Below are 18,288 nucleotides of genomic sequence, written 5' to 3' on the forward strand. Positions count from 1 at the left end.
CACCTCTCTGAGTCCCTAGTGAATACTTTTGTCCCCCACCTAGGGCAACCCGTGAGGCTACTGGTACTTTAGCAGATCTGGGGGAGGTTGAAACAATAAGGGCGCGGAGGGAAGTACGGCCACGACTGAGAGGAGAGGTGCAAAAGGCCCCGTGAAGGTCTCGAGGACCCAGATGTGGGTTGATTTGATAAAGGCTGGGGTAGTGAAAGAAAAACTCGGTGGGCAGCCCAAAAGAATATTGTTAGAACCGTGGCACCAATTAAAGCCAGAGCAGCAGGTCCAGCCGCTGAGGTACAGGACACGGAAACCAGAGTCAAGGCCTCACGCCCACCTGTGTCCCTGCAAAACATCCTGGGAGACAGTACTCAGGATTCGCCTGAACCCTCACCCCCACAGGACGACGACTGGGCATCGTGGTTCGACTGAAGGGGTCAAAGTTCCCACCTTGGGGGACATGGTGGGGACCAGAGGCCACATGTAGAACTAGCAGTTCATTGGTCCTCTGTGAATGTACAATGTGTCCTGGCGCTGGTGGACACAGGAGCTGAGTGTTCCCTGATTCATGACAACCCTGAATGTTTTCCTGGGACCCCTGCTGTGATAGATGGCTATGGGGGTAAGGCAATTAGAGTGAAGAAAGCCCAAATCTCATTGGGGATAGGACTTTTAACCCCAAAGGAGTATACCATGTACATTTCTCCCATCCCTGAATACATTTTGGGGGTAGATATACTGCAGGGCCTGTGGTTACAGACCCCTGCAGGTGAGTTTGGACTGAGGGTACGTGTGGTAAAGGCAGTTTGGAGGGGAAATGCTAAGCACCCACCTGTAGCTCTGCCTGTACCTTGGCGGGTGACAAATATTAAGCAGTATAAATTTCTTGGGGGACACATGGAAATTGGAGAAACTCTACAGTTGGAGAGAGTAGGCATCAAAAGTCCACTCATAGTCCTTTTAATTCCCTAGTGTGACCAGTGAGAGAGCCAGACGGCTCCTGGAATATAACTGTAGACTACAGGGAATTGAATAGTCACACCCCCTTTGCACGCTGCTGTCCCCTCAATAGCAGACATTCTGGACACCCTCAGCCATGAACTGGGAACAGATCACTATGTAGTAGACCTTGCTAATGCTTTTTTCTCTACTGACAGCACAAGAAAGCCAGGAACAGTTTGCCTTCACGTGGGAAGGCCAGCGGTGGACGTTCACTGTCCTCCCACAGGGACACCTCTACAGTCCCACCATCTGTCATGGGCTTGTAGCCCAAGACTCGGTCACATGGAGGAAACTGCAAACAGTGCTGTCGTATCACTACATTGATGACATTGTGCTCACATCTGATTCTCTTTCAGATTTAGAAGGGGCAGTTCCTAGGCTGCTGCAACATCTACAGGAGAAAGGATGGGCTGTGAACAGCACCAGGGTTCAGGGACCTGGTTTGTCTGTGAAATTCTTGGGGGTTGTCTGGTCAGATAAAACTAAAGTTGTTCCTGAAGCAGTTACAGACAAGGTCCAGGCTTTCCCCACCCCTACCACTGTGGCAGTATTACAAGAGTTTTGGGTCTTTTGGGCTACTGGAGAGTGTTTATCCTGCACTTGGCACAGATTCTGAAGCCCTTATACCGGTTGGTACAAAAGGGCATCAGGTGGGACTGGGATGAGACACGTGCAGCTGCTTTTACTGCTGCCAAGCAGGCAGTCAAGGCCGTATAGGCCTTGAATGCAGATAAATGGATTCAAGGCCCTGTGAGCTAGATGTTCATGTAACCAAAGATGGTTATGGATGGGGTCTGGCAGCGGCTTGAACGGACACGCCAATCTATTGGATTTTGGTTACAAGTATGGAAAGGAGCAGAGGTCTAGTACACCTTGAGAAGCAACTGGCTACTGTGTACCACTTCTTACTGGCTATGGAGCCCAGTGCTGGAACAGCGCCAACCAAGGTAATAACCACCTATCCCATCATGAGGTAGGTGCGAGACTGGACCCAATGACCATGGAGTGGCGTGACACAGAACTGCACCGCTTATTGGGGCCAGTGACTTATACCAGTGGAAAGCAGGAAGAACCTGCTTTTCAGCCCTTGGTAGCCGAGACTCCTTATCAGGAGGGAAAAGCCCCTATACCTGAAGATGCTCGGTACACAGACGGCCCCAGTCATGGGCAGCCCCCAAGGTGGAGGGCTGTGGATTTCCATCCTAAGACTGAGACAATGTGGATGGAGGATGGAGAGGGGAAGAGCAGTCAATGGGCTGAGTTGCAGGCAGTATGGCTCATGATCACCCAGGAGGCTTCCCCCGTAGTTGTCTGCACTTACAGCTGGGCCGTCTATCGGGGCTTGACCCTGTGGCTACTGACATGGTACCATGTCAACTGGATGGTTGGTCACTGACCCCTCTGGGGGCAAGAGTTGTGGCAAGACTTATGAGCCTCTGGTCAGACCAAGACTGTTACCATATATCATGTGATTGGCCATTTGCCTTTGGCATCCCCAGGGAATGATGAAGCAGACACACTGGCCCAGGTGTGCTGGCTAGAAGGAAAGCCTGCCTCTGTTGTGCCCAATGGCTACATCAGCGTTTGTTACACGTGGGGCAGAAGAGACAATGTGGGCCATTGCCCATCAGTGGGGCTTGCCATTGACCTTTGAAGAAGTCATCAAAGCCCAGAAGTGCCTTGTGTACTGTAAGAGGGACTTACACCAAGTCCCACAGCAATACAGGACAATAGTAAGGGGGCCGGTACCCCTTGTCAGGTGGCAGACTTTGCCCCTATCAAAGGATATTGATATGCCATGACTTGTGTGGACACAGCTACTGGACTATTGGTTGCTTTTCCTGTACATCATGCAGATGAGCAAACCACCAAGAGGGGCCTGGAGCATACCTACCATAGGCTGCAGGTAATTGAGAGCGATCAAGGCACCACTTTACTGGATGTGTGTTACAAGGATGGGTGCAGCACTTAGGAGTAACGTGGAAATTTCATGTACCATATAACCCTACTGGGGCAGGCATGATAGAGAAGTAAAAGAGTTTATTGAAATCTGGCCTGAAATTGGACACCAATAGTTTACAGGGCAGGTCAGTTTACCTATGGACAGTGCTATGGTGTTTCAATGGGAAACCACGAAAAGGAGCTTTGAGCCCTGTGGATATGCTCACACACCTTGCTGCCTCTCCTATACAACTATGTGTGCAAACCAAAGAGTTATTGAAGCCAGGATGTGGCCGGCAGAGCAACATCCTGCTGCCAGCCCCTACTGCATTAAACCCTGGGGACACTGTTGAATGGTCCGGCCCTGGACATTTTGGCACATGGACCAGCAATGGCTGGCCCTTCTAACACCTTGGGGAAAAGGCCTGGAAACTGGCCTCATGTGTATTCCTGGAGTAAGACCAGAGTGACCCCCAAAGATCACAGTAGTGTACCCAAAATGCCCAGGAAGTAAGAGCATCCTATGGGGAAGTCTTGTATTATCTTTATGGCCAGTGCACATACCTTCCATAGCCCTATACATTGACCCACCTGTAACTCCCACAGGGAGTCTGGTGTTCTAGAGCAGGACAAGATTCCATTCCCGCCACTGTCCTATCACAGGACCACGCTCTTGCACGTACCCTACCTGATGGACAAGATTTGCCTATGCTGGCATCACTAAAACAGAAAAGTGAAACTAGTATCTTATCGTCCTTAAGTTTATTTTCTTCTACAGTCCTTGTGGCCTAGATGCGTACCCTGGGTGCAGCTGCCACGTGATGATCGAATCCTTTACCTCTCCAGCTACTGTCTGCCTATGGAATGGGCGAGCTACACACCTAACCTGTATAGAACTTTGAACCTCTGGCTTGATGATTATCATGAATTTATTTCTGTTGCTATTGTATGTCAACAGTCTGGTCACAGTGCTTCAGTTTTCTTGCCTCGGTACCACTGGGGAAGAGGGGGAGCAAATAGATTGCACGGTGAGATTTCTGGAGGAGTGGCATGTGGGTAAAATTGTAGTATTTCCCAGCTGGCTTTACTGCGTCTGCATATCAACAGGTGTTTCTCAGGGGTGGAGAGTAGTTCACATCCATATCAATGGGTAATGACCTGGGCAACAGAGGGCTTTTCTGAACCTGAGAGGTTAGGGGTAGGGCTTGCTTGCTTTTGCTAGAGGAGGAAAGAGAAACGGCCTGAACTGCAGTTTGTAAGCAATAAATGGGTTTTAAAATTTTCTCCCTTTGACTGATTTGGTTTTAGAGGTATTTTGCCCCGGGATTTCCTCTTCCCAGAGTTACACTGAGGTATTATTTGTTTTGTGTTTTTCAGATAATTAATCTTTCCTGCACGCAGCAATTCTGACAACTCCCAAGCCAGAGTGTTGTAAAAACAACCCCTGAGAGTGCAGGCAGAGGCCGGTGAAATGATGTGGACACTCCAGAGATCCCCACAGGAGCGTCTCCTAAGGAGTCACAAATTCCCACCTGAAATGTGGAAATGATCTATGCTCTGTGGGGAAAGGACCATGGTCAATTTTTGACACTGGGAACGATGTTATTTTTGGTGTCCTGTGTACTATGAACTGTTAAAGATTTCAGGAGGCAGGAAGAATTGGACAAAATGATCCAACACTTCACAGAAAAGGTCAGTCCAGGGATGATGTGATGTCAACCTGGTCAATGTGTGAGGGTGAGAGCAAATAAAACGAAAGCCAAATGAATTCTCATATTAGCTCAAATTTAGCTGTAATTAAAAAAAGATTTAATTGCTGAAATACAACAAATGGATTTTATGTGGGATCGTAGTCCAATTTGAAGATTAAATGGAAGGAAGGAAACAAAAAAGAACATCTCTGTGCATTAGAATAGGATGAGAGTTATGCTGTGGAACAAAAGGCAGGAATCATGAACGCAGAACGACACATTAGAGTATATCAAAATTTAAAACTGATAAAGTAGAGACAGAGTAGCAGAGTAAACTTCTATTATGCATATCTAAGGAGCTCCAGAAATCAATTAGAAAAAACGCTGAAATGGAATAAATGGGGAAAATACACCAAAACACCTTTCAAGACGTAGGACACCCATGTTGATTAATTAGACATGTCAAAATGGGCTTGACTTCCACGGGTAATGCAAACAAGCCAACGCCTACAACCATCACACAACCAGGAGAGGCTAAATGCAAATGACAGGAATTCTCATTCTCGAGGGTTAGCAAGCAGGGACATGAACTCAAATCTCACTCAACTCACTGTGACTATGAAAACTAACACTAGTGTTTTTGAAATGTTTGCTCCAATAATTAATTCCCCTTCCTTCTGAAAAAACGTGCATGGCTGTGCATGTGCACACATGCACGTTTCGTCAGGTTTCCTACTCCTGTATTTTATCTTTACCTTCATATACTTATGTACTGTATTCAATATAAACCAAAATGAAAACACTGCATATGTCTTCTGCAGCCCCAGAAAAGGCCCAGGTGCAAAAAAAACCCATTTTATTATGTAAATAGACATCATGATTCATAAAAGGGTGGCTTCTAATTATCATCCTCTGTATCTTGAATGTGACCACTGTAATGTCCAATAAATAACATAAAGGATAAAAGATTGCATAACAGAAACCACTTATAATATCCTCAAATTTATTTCTATTCAAAGGACACCGGGACCAGGGTTTATTAAAGATGATATTCCACTCTGTTACTCCATAGTACTTAGTTACCGTTACCCACAACCTCAGGTAAGATAGGTTCCCATTGGTGGCTGTACCACTTTATTCATCACTCACCTACGGTAACATATTAAAAAATGTTCACTGTTAGTAAATCAGCAAATGAAGTTGAACGCATGGACTAAATAAAGCATTTCAAAACACTAACATTCCCTAGTCGGTATGCAGGTTACAAGGAGTCCAGAGGTTTTACTATTCTCCTGTAATAATTTATCTGAGAATTTTACTTTCTGCAGTTTTCATGAATGAGGCTGTGGCCTCTCCAGACATTCCTGCCCTTTCAAAGAAGAGTTATACACACCTTTCTCAGAAGTCTGTGAAGATTTATCACATCAACTAGTAGTCATAAATTTTAAATAATGGTACACAAAGAGATGCATCACTCCTGGCTAGGAAGAATTAATATCGTCAAAATGGCCATCCTGCCCAAAGAAATATACAGATTCTTTGCAGTCCCTATCAAATTACCAACAGCATTCTTCAACGAACTGGAACAAATAGTTCAAAAATCCATATGGAACCAAGAAAGACCTCGAATAGCGAAAGCAAACCTGAGAAGGAAGAACAAAGTGGGGAGGATCTCGCTCCCCAACTTCTAGCTCTACTACAAAGCCATAGTAATCAAGACAATTTGGTACTGGCACAAGAACAGAGCGACAGACCAGTAGAACAGAATAGAGACTCCAAACATTAACCCAAACTTATATGATCAACTAATATTCGATAAAGGGGCCATGGACATACAATGGGGAAATGACAGTCTCTTCAACAGATGGTGCTGGCAAAACTGGACAGCTACATGCAAGAGAATGAAACTGGATCACTGTCTAACCCCATACACAAAAGTAAATTCAAAATGGATCAAAGACCTGAATGAAAGTCATGAAACCATAAAACTCTTAGAAAAAAACATAGGCAAAAATCGCTTAGACATAAACATGAGCGACTTCTTCATGAACATATCTCCCCGGGCAAGGAAAACAAAAGCAAAAACGAACAAGTGAGACTACATCAAGGTGAAAAGCTTCTGTACAGCAAAGGACACCATCAATAGAACAAAAAGGAACCCTACAGTATGGGAGGATATATTCGTAAATGACAGATCCGATAAAGGGTTGACATCCAAAATATATAAAGAGCTCACACACCTCAACAAACAAAAAGCAAATAATCCAATTAAAAACTGGGCAGAGGAGCTGAATAGACAGTTCTCTAAAGAAGAAATTCAGATGGGCAACAGACACATGAAAAGATGCTCCACATTGCTTGTCATCGGACAAATGCAAATTAAAACCACAATGAGATATCACCTCACACCAGTAAGGATGGCTGCCATCCAAAAGACAAACAACAACAAATGTTGGCGAGGCTGTGGAGAAAGGGGAACCCTCCTACACTGCTGGTGGGAATGTAAATTAGTTCAACCATTGTGGAAAGCAGTATGGAGGTTCCTCAAAATGCTCAGAATAGAAATACCATTTGACCCAGGAATTCCACTTCCAGGAATTTACCCTAAGAATGCAAGAGCCCAGTTAAAAAAGACATATGCACCCCTATGTCTATCGCTGCACTATTTATAATAGCCAAGAAATGGAAGCAACCTAAGTGTCCATCAGTAGATGAATGGATAAAGAAGAGGTGGTACATATACACAATGGAATATTACTCAGCCATAAGAAAAAAACAAATCCTACCATTTGCAACAACATGGATGGAGCTAGAGGGTATTATGCTCAGTGAAATAAGCCACGCGGAGAAAGACAAGTACCAAATGATTTCACTTATATATGGAGTATAAGAACAAAAGAAAACTGAAGGAACAAAACAGCAGCAGAAGCACAGAACCCAAGAATGGACTAATAGTTACCAAAGGGAAAGGGAGGGATAAGGGCAAGAAAAAAAGAAAGGGGCCATTATGATTAGCATGTATAGTGTGGGCGGGGGCACAGGGAGGGCTGTGAAACACAGAGAAGACAAGTAGTGATTTTACAGCATCTTACTATGTTGATGGACAGTGACTGTGAACGGGGATGTGGGGGGGACTTGGTGAAGGGGGGAACCTAGTAAACATAATGTCCTTCATGTAATTGTGATTAATGATACCAAAATAAAATAAAATAAAAAAAAAGAAGAAATCCAGATGGCGAACAGACACATGAAAAGATGCTCCACATCACTTGTCATCAGAGAAATGCAAATTAAAACCACAATGAAATATCATCTTACACCAGTAAGGATCACCACCATCCAAAAGACAAACAACAACAAATGTTGGCGAGGTTGTGAAGAAAGGGGAACCCACCCACACTGCTGGTGGGAATGTAAATTATTTCAACCATCGTGGAAAGCAGTATGGAGGTTCCTCAAAATGCTCAAAATAGAAATACCATTGACCCAGGAATTCCACTTCTAGGAATTTACCCTAAGAATGCAGGAGCCCAGTTTGAAAAAAGACAGATGAACCCTTATGTTTATTGCAGCACTATTTACAATAGCCAAGAATTGGAAGCAACCTAAGTGTCCATCAGTAGATGGATGGATAAAGAAGATGTGGTACATATACACAATGGAATACTATTCAGCCATAAGAAGAAAACAAATCCTACCATCTGCAACAACATGGATGGAGCTAGAGGGTATTATGCTCAGTGAAACAAGCCAGGCGGAGAAAGACAAGTACCGAATGATTTCGCTTATATGTGGAGTATAACAACAAAGAAAGACTGAAGGAACAAAACAGGAGAACCCAAGAATGGACTAACAGTTACCAGAGGGAAAGGGACTGGGGAGAATGGGAGGGTAGGGAGGGATAAGGGCAGGAAAAAAGAAAGGGGGCATTATGATTAGCATGTATAATGTGGGTGGGGCACAGGGAGGGCTGTGCAACACAGAGAAGACAAGTAGTGATTCTACAGCATCTTACTACGCTGATGGACAGTGACTGTAATGGGGTTTGTGGGGGGGACTTGGTGAAGGGGGGGGCCTAGTAAACATAATGTTCTTCATGTAATTGTAGATTAATGATACCAAAATAAAATTTTTAAAAGTGGAAAAAAAAAAGAGAGATGCACCAGCATTTTAAAGGAATAGCCATTTGACTGTCCTTAATGAGAAACAGGTATAAACCATTCATTTCTGAAATTCAGATATTTCTTAAATCAGAAGAATGATTCCCTGATGGTATAATTCACACTGACTTAAAACCTCATGAAAACTCACCATTGAAAAAGCACCTCTATTTAGTTTTCCTGAGCACATTTTACAGCGAAGTGTCACTGTTACTGCTGGGAAGAGAAATGACGGATGACACACACCTCGCAGAGGAGGGGCTCTCCTCGGCAACAACCGGAACACATGATCACAAATACTAGGAGAGGATGTACAGTGCCGACACATCTGAGTGGTGAAAGACATCCGTAATACCAGATTTTCAAAAAGTCTCAGATAATGTCAAAACAAAAAACATGTTAAAATCCATACCCTCGCTGACACAAATTATGAATCAATTACTTGACAATTTCATAATAAATACCTTGAGTCACCTCTGAAAAAATGTGGTCTTAGTGCTTTCTTATGTAAATCATTTGAGGTTAATTCAGATTTTCAGTTACATATTTTCCCACATAATCTGCTTCTGTAGTCTTTCCATGATGAAGACTCTCATGTTTTTATGGTGAATGTCTTGAACAAGGTCTTCCCACATTAATCATATAGGTGTTTTCTCTCCGCTGTGAATTTCCTCATGTACAATAAATAATATTTGAAGGATGGGTGACAGCTTTGCCACTATATTTCAATTTGTACTTTTCTCCCATTGGGAAAATTCCAGGCTCTCTACATTTTATGCTTTACACAAAATTACATCAGTAGGTAGATCAAGTTTCTCTCTAATGTGAGTTTTCTGATGTGTAGTAAGGCTTGAGCACAGCTTAAAGGCTTTGCCACATTTTTTGCATTTGCAAGGTTTCTCTCTAGTATGAATTCTCTGGTGGAGAGTAAGTTTTGAGGGACATATAAAAGATTTTCTGCATTCTTTACATTTATAGAAATTTTATAAAACAAAAACCAATACGGATTTTCTTATGTACATTTAGATATGATGAATAACTAAAGACTTTGCCACATTCTTCACATTGGTGAAGTTTCTATACAGTATGGATTTTCTTATGTTTATTTAGAGATGATGAATGTACAAATGCTTTGCCACATTCTTTACACTTATAAGGTTTCTCCCCTGTATGAATTCTCTGGTGCACAGTAAGATGTGAGGAACGAGCAAAGGATTTGCTGCACTCTTTACATTTGTAAAGATACTGTCTAGAATGAATTCTCTGATGTTGGGTAAGGAGTGAGGCCTGGGTAAAGGCTTTGCCACATTCTTCACACTTGTAAGGTCTCTCTCCCGTATGAATTCTCTGGTGCATAGTAAGACCTGAGAAACAAGTAAAGGATTTGCTGCATTCTGTACATTTGTATAGTTTCTGTACAAAATGAATTCGCCGATGTTGAGTTAGGTGTGAGCCCCGCTTAAAGGCTTTGCCACATTCTTCACACATGTGAGGTTTCTCTCCTGTATGAATTCTCCTGTGCTCAATAAGATTTGAGGAGTAAGTAAAGAATTTGCTGCATTCTTCACATTTGTAAGGTTTTTGTCCAGAATGAACTCTCTGATGTTCAGTAAGTTTGGAGCTCCACTTAAAAGCTTTGCCACATTCCTGACACTTGTAAGGTTTCTCTCCTGTATGAATTCTCAGGTGCTCAGTTAGATGTGACGAACGAGTAAAAGATTTGCTGCATTCTTTACATTTGTAAGGTTTCTGTCCAGAATGAATTCTCTCATGTTCTGTAAGGCATGAACCCCATTTAAAGGTTTTGCCACATTCTTTACATTTGTAGGGTTTCTCTCCTGTATGAGTTCTCTGGTGCACAATAAGACTTGTGCGAAAACTAAAGGATTTGGTACATTCTTTACACTTGTAAGGTTTCTCTCCCGTATGAATTCTCAGGTGGATAGAAAGACCTGAAGAACAAGTAAAGGATTTGCTGCATTCTGTACATCTGTAAGGTTTCTCTCCAGAATGAATTCTCTGATGTTCAGTAAGTTGAGAGCCCCACCTAAAGGCTTTGCCACATTCCTCACACTTGTAGGACTTCACTCCATTATTCATTTTCTTGTGTTGATTCATACTTAATGAATTACTAAAGGCTTTTCCACACTGCTTATACTTACAAGGTTTCTCTCCTGTATGAATTCCTTTGTGCACAGTAAGATCTGAGGCAAGGGGAAAGGAGTTGCTACACTCTTTACATTTGTATGGTTTCTGTCCAGGATGGATCCTCTCATGATAATCTAGGGGCGAAGACTGACTGAAGGCTTTCCCACATTCTTTACATTTGCAAGCTTTCTCACCAGTGTGAATTCTCCGATGTTTAATCACTTTCGAGAAATGTTTAAAAGTTTCCCCACTCTCCTTATATTTGTAAGATGTCTCTCCAATGTGGACACCATCGTGCCTGAAAATGTTTGACGATTCCTCGAAGACTTGTCCACAGTTACTGCATGGGCAACAGTTTTCTGGAATCTGAGCCCTCTGCTGTTCTCTGTGGAGTGATCCTCTGTTATACTTTACTCCATGTTCTGCAGATTGATATGCTCTCTTCTGAATGTAAATACCTTGGCAATTACTTAATAGCGAGCCCATCCTAAAGGCCTGCCTAGTATTATTATACATGTAAGGTTCTTCCTCATTATCAATACACTGATATTCATTAAGAAATGATGGGTAGATGGAATCTCTCTGAGAGTTATCAAAACTGTAGGTTTCGGCACAAGTAGGTATTATTTGTCCATGACAGAATAATGAATCCTTTATCAAGGAAATTGCAATTTCAACATATTTACACATTTTTCCCTCATTGTGTCTTTGGTCATCCAAATTATACGACTTAATGTCTAGTGCATTGCTATATTTAAAATGATTCAACAGATTATTTGCACCATACCCTTCCTCAATTTTCAGATTTTCCAGGTTTTCCTTTGGAGAAGAGTTATGTTTCAAAACTGGATGATGACATTTACTCACAGTAACACTATTTTCTGAAACAATAACTGACTTGAACTGGGTTGTGTCCTGAGTCACCCCAGGATGCGGGTCCCCGTGGACAGGGAGGGGCTTGTCCCGGGGGCTCCTCCCGTGGCTCTGCACTCCTCCGTGACGGCCGTCCTGCCCTCCATGCTCAGCCTCCCCGTCCCAGTGTGTCCTCAGGTGTGAGTCCCCAGGGTCACAGCTCCCACATCTTCCCAGGAGCACTCTTTGGAATGAGTCTTTTACAGCTTCCTGGGGTAACAAGGCTTTTTTGTAATGAGAAGACACCACTGAAATATATAAAGAGAACAAATTACCCACAACAATCAGGTAAACATGCTTACTTTAAAATATGTGTAAAACAATAATGTACATGTATTGTGGTGATCATTTAGAAATCTACACAATTGCCAAATCACTATGTTGTACACCTGAAAGCAATAACATTGTAGATCAACTGTAATTGATTCAAAAGTCACTCTGCAGATGGTAAATATATACACAAATGTAAAAACCTGTAATACTGTTATATCTGAGCAAAAAATACTGTAGACATGGTGTTTAAAAGACCAATTATACAAATAATCACAAATCACTTAATGGATTTACAATAAGAAGATACAACCCCATTTGTATGGTGCCATTAATATTAGGAGATCAGCAGCATGTATCAGGGAGTAGTTTTGACATGAAGTTGTTCCCATCTTTAAAGAGACTGTGATAAATTTAACATGTTTTATGCAATATCAAAGAAAATACACACGGAAAACACTCAAACAGCAATGGGAAACAAGAGAGTATGAAAATAGAGGAAGCACTAAACACAAAGGAAGACACAGATGAACACATGGAAAAATGACTAGAAGACATACAGAAAACGTTTTACAGAAATGCAGTCAATAATCCTTTCCTTCCCCTTCATTAATCAAATGTAAAGGGACTAAACTCCCAAGGAAAAGATGAACAGAGGCAGAGTCGATTAAAAAGACAAGGTCCAGCTGCAGGCTATCAACAGAAGACTCACTCTAGACATGCAGCCACACAGAAGCAGACACTAAAAAAGCTGGAAAATGATATTCAACACAATAGGTAATCATGAGATAGGAGGAGTGGCCATTTCAGTTAAAATGGACTTTGTGAAAGACTATCACAAAAAAAGCAAATTCTTAGATTCAGAAGGATATATGCACCCCTATGTTTATCGCAGCACTATTTACAATAGCCAAGATATGGAAGCAACCTAAGTGTCCATCAGTAGATGAATGGATAAAGAAAAGGTGGTACATAAACACAATGGAATACTATTCAGCCATAAGAAAGAAACAAATCCTACCATTTGCAACAACATGGATGGAGCTGGAGGGTATTATGCTCAGTGAAATAAGCCAGGCAGAGAAAGACAAATACCAAATGATTTCCCTCATTTGTGGAGTATAACAGTGAAGCAAAACCAAAGGAACAAAATAGCAGCAGACTCACAGACTCCAAGAAGGGACTAGTGGTTACCAAAGGGAAGGGGTACAGAGGGTGGGTGTGGAGGGAGGGGAAGGGATTGTGGAGTATCATGATTGGTGTACATGGTGTGTGGGGGGCCATGGGGAAGATAGTGTAGCTCAGAGAAGACAAGTGGGGACTCTGTGGCATCTTACTACACTGATGGACAGTGACTGCAATGGGGTGTTGGGGGGACTTGATAATAATGGTGAATATATTAACCACACTGTTTTTGTTGTGAAACCTTCATAAAATTGTGTATCAGTGATACCTTAATAAAAAAAAAAAAGAAAAGAATATCACAGGACACAGTGACAGCCATGTTATGATCAGTGAGACACTCACAGAAAAATATCCAAATTATGTGTACTTCTGCATTCCATATCAGAGCTTCTACATAAAGCAAACAATTAGTGACAGAATTAAGCGAATAAGAACAAAATAATAATGAAAATCCAAAATCTCACTCTAAGTAATGGATAGAACACCAGAGGGGAAGATAATAAGGAGACAGAGGATTTGCAAGACACAATAAAGTAATTGGACATAATGAACACACAGAACCCTCACCAAATGGCAGAAAAAAATAATCTTCTCAATGTCAGATGACACATGATGGAGGGCAGATAAGACATTAGCTCACAAAACAAGTCTAAATAAATTTAGGAAAATGTACATCTTACAAAGTATCATTTCTTTCTGGAGTATTTTTAGTGAAGCACAGCTGATATGGCTTCAGACGTACAACAGAATGATCTACAATTACAAACATGACCAGATGCTCACCACCATGGTATAGTTTCCTTCAGTCACCAAACCAAGACACTACATTACTCATTGGCTCTATTATCTCTGCTTTACGTGCATCCTGTAACTAGCTGATACTTACAGGGTTGGTTAGCACACAGAGGAGGAAAGGATACATTATGGGAAAGAAACAGTATCTCCAGGAAGTGGTGCTGTGGAACCTGGACAGCTATACGCAAAGAATGAACCTACATCCCTGTTTCATGCCATACAAAAAATAAACTCAAACTGGAGTAAAAGACTCAAATATATGACCTGAAACCATGAAACTGCTAGGAGAGAACACAGCAGTTAACTCTTCAACATAAACAGAATCATGTTTCTTCTGGATGTGCTACTTCCAGGCAAGGGAAAAAAGGAAAAATAAAAAAGGGGCGACTAAAAGGTTTGGAACAGCCAAAGGAAAAAAGAAAGTCAACAAATTCAAAGAAAACGTACGGGTAGGGTTATGTATTTGCAAATGATTTACCTCCTACGGGGCTAATACCGAAACCATGGAACGAACTCATACAAGTCAAGACCAAAAGAAGGAATAATCCAGCTAGAGAACGGTCACAGCACCGGACACACTGTTTTCACAGACAGACACACAGACGGCAGCACGTGGAAAGATGCCCAACCTCACTAACCATCAGGGGATCACCTCACTCCAGTCAGAATGGCTAACATCAAAGATACAAGACATAATAAGGGCGGTAAGGATGCGAAGGGAAGGGAAGCCTCCTCCAGTTCTCGTGGAAGATAGAAAACACTAAATGAATTATCAATTTCACCTCTGGGAATCTACAGAAGACAAAAAAATCACCCACTTGGAAAGATATATGGATCTGTTAGTTTACGGCAATATCATTAACAATAACGAAGTATAGAAGCAACCTACGTCCATCAATAAATGAATAGATAAAGATGCAGTATGTTTACAATGGAGTATTACTCAGCTATGAAAAACAATGAAAGTTTGCCATTTGCAACAACATGGATGGATAAGGAAGGTATTATGCTAAGTGCAGTAAGACAGAGAAAGACACCTAACTTAGGATTTCAGTTTTATGAGGAATATAAGACAAGAAGACCCCAAAACAGAGTCAATGGACTGTTGGTATCCTATGCAGGATATGGGTTGGGGGGAGGAACACTTGTGTAGGTGAAATAGGGGAAGGGAATAAAAAGGTAGAACTAACTTCAAATTTAAAAATGCAGTATCATTTTTTACTATGATGGATTGAAACCAGATACAATAACATAAAGAAAAGGGGAAGTCAAAAAATTGCAGGAAGTGAACTACACACACTTATATCACTAATCTTCAGAGATGACCTAGGCAAAGAAAATTAGAACACATCTTGAGAAAAGTGAAAGCAAATGCACAACATACAGAAACATGGATGGAGAGAAACCGGTATTCAACAGGGAAACTCAGAGCAATGAGTGTTTACATTAAGCAACAAGGAGCATCTGAAATTAACAATCTAAATTTATACATCAGAGATCTACAAAAGAAACAACTAGGGCCAAATTTACCACAAGGAAATAAATAAAATTAGGGTAGAAATAAATGAAATGGAAAATACACAATCACTAGGAAGGGGGAAAAAAAATCAATGAATCTAGTAGTGGTTTCTAGAAAAGATCGACACTGAGAATCCTTTTAGAATTAACAAAAATAAAATAGAGAAGACTCAACGAAAATCAGAATTTGAGATAATACAACTGATGCAAAATCAAAGTGGACAATGGTGACTTTTTTAAGGAAAATTGTAAGCCAAACAATTGGGTATATTTTTTGGCATATAGTTAGAATAAATGGGTTAAATTACAGAAACACACAATGTACCCAGAATGAACCTTTATGACATGAATATATGAACATGCTACAAAAGAGACTAAAAACAGCACTCAGAAAGTTCCCAAAGGAGCCCTTCTGCACTGCAGACGGCTTCTCCTGATAGTCCTATCAAACACGGACAGTAAAATTAACACCAATTTTCCCCCAAATCTTCCATAACTTAAAAGGAGGGAATACATTCAAACCCTTTCCTAGAAGGCCAATGTGACACACTGACACCAGAGTCAGAGAAAGACACGACCAGAACAGAAAGTGACACACTACTTCTGATGACTGCGGATGCAAAATCCCTCAAGAAATCCAAGCAGTTAGACAGCACAGTGCAGGCTCAGGCAACAGGACAATGTGGGAGTCATTCCTGACATGCAGAATGTTTCAACATAGAAGAAAAAATACCCAGCTACACTTCACAACATTAAAATAAAACAGGAAGAAAAACATCTGATCATATCAACTGATGCATGGATGGCATTTAAGAAGTTCAACATTCTTTTAAGATAAAAACACTCAACAACCATCCTACAGTATGGGAGAATATAATCATTAATGACAGATCCAATAAAGGCTTGACATACAATACATATAAAGAGCTCATGCACCTCAACAAACAAAAAGTGAACAATCCAATTAAAAAATGGGGAGAGGAGTTGAATAGACGGTTTTCTAAAGAAGAAATTCAGATGGCCAACAGACACATGAAAAGATGCTCCACATCGCTTGTCATCAGAGAAATGCAAATTAAAACCACAATGAGATATCACCTCACACCAGTAAGGATGGCCACAATCCAAAAGACAAATAACAAATGTTGGCGAGGTTGTGGAGAAAGGGGAACCCTCCTACACTGCTGGTGGGAATGTAAATTAGTTCAACCATTGTGGAAAGCAGTATGGAGGATCCTCAAAAAGCTCAAAATAGAAATACCATTTGACCCAGGAATCCCACTTCTAGGAATTTACCCTAAGAATGCAGCAGCCCAATTTGAAAAAGACAGATGCACCCATTTATTGCAGCACTATTTACAATAGCCAAGAAATGGAAGCAACCTAAGTGTCCATCAGCAGATGAATGGATAAAGAAGATATGGTACATATACGCAATGGAATATTATTCAGCCATAAGAAGAAAACAAATCCTACCATTTACAACAATATGGATGGAGCTAGTGGGTATTATGCTCAGTGAAATAAGCTAGGCGGAGAACGAGAAATACCAAATGATTTCACTCATCTGTGGAGTATAAGAACAAAGGAAAAACTGAAGGAACAAAACAGCAGCAGAATCACAGAACCCAAGAAAGGACTAACAGTTACCAAAGGGAAAGGGACTGGGGAGGATGGGTGGGAAGGGAGGGAGAAGTGGGGGGAAGAAGAAAGGGGGCCTTATGATTAGCATGTATAATGGGGGGGGCACTGGGAGGGCTGTGCAACACAAAGAAGACAAGTAGTGATTTTACAGCATCTTACTACGCTGATGGACAGTGACTAATGGGGTTTGTGGGGGGAACTTGGTGAAGGGGGAAGTCTAGTAAACATAATGTTCTTCATGCAATTATAGATTAATGATTCCAAAAAAGAGAAGGGATGGAAAAAGACATTTCAAGAAAATGGTATGGAAAAAAAAAGACAAGGACAACTTAACTTTTATCAGACAAAATAGACTGCTAACTAAAAATGTCAAAAAGAGACAGGTAAGGTCACTGCGTAATGATACAAGATCAATACATCAAGACGATCTAACAATTACACATATGCACCAACATCAGAGCAACTGAATACATAAAGCAAAACTTAACAGATGTAACATTTACAATCTTTAAAATACAACAACTGGGGACTTGAATACTGCACTCTCAAAGAGGGATACATCGTCCAGGGAATCATAAAGGAAACAGTGGAACTGAGCAGCAAAACAGACAAACTGGATCTGATAGAAACATACAGAACATCCTACCCACACATGAGCAGAATCCAATGTTCTTCCTCAATTGAACATGGAGTATTTTCTAGGACAGATGAAATGTTAGGCCAGAAAACACTCTTAGCAAATCATAGAAGATTGTATTAATAAAAACTATCTTGTCTGATTACAATGGCATGAAACTGGAAATGACCAAGAGGGAAACAAACACACAGAAATTAAACAACTCTCCTGAACCATGGGATCAAAGAAATTAAAAGAGAAAATTAGAAAGTTTCTTGATGCAAACAAAAATGGAGACATAATCTATCAGAATTTACAGGATGCAACAAGAACAGTTAAAAGAGGTAATCTGTAACAATAATGACCCATATTAAAAAGATCTCAAACAAAACTTAACTCTATGCCTTAAGAA

At 41.2% G+C, this 18,288-nt stretch overlaps 1 protein-coding gene across 6 annotated transcripts in view; it reads right to left on the bottom strand.

Annotated features, from left to right (window-relative positions):
• The window catches only part of LOC118909711 (zinc finger protein 493-like), a 160,180-nt gene that overhangs the window by 80,223 nt on the left and 61,669 nt on the right, over positions 1 to 18,288 (bottom strand). The window lies entirely within an intron of this gene.

This window comes from Manis pentadactyla, assembly GCF_030020395.1.
Source record: "Manis pentadactyla isolate mManPen7 chromosome 15 unlocalized genomic scaffold, mManPen7.hap1 SUPER_15_unloc_1, whole genome shotgun sequence".
Lineage (NCBI taxonomy): Eukaryota > Metazoa > Chordata > Mammalia > Pholidota > Manidae > Manis > Manis pentadactyla.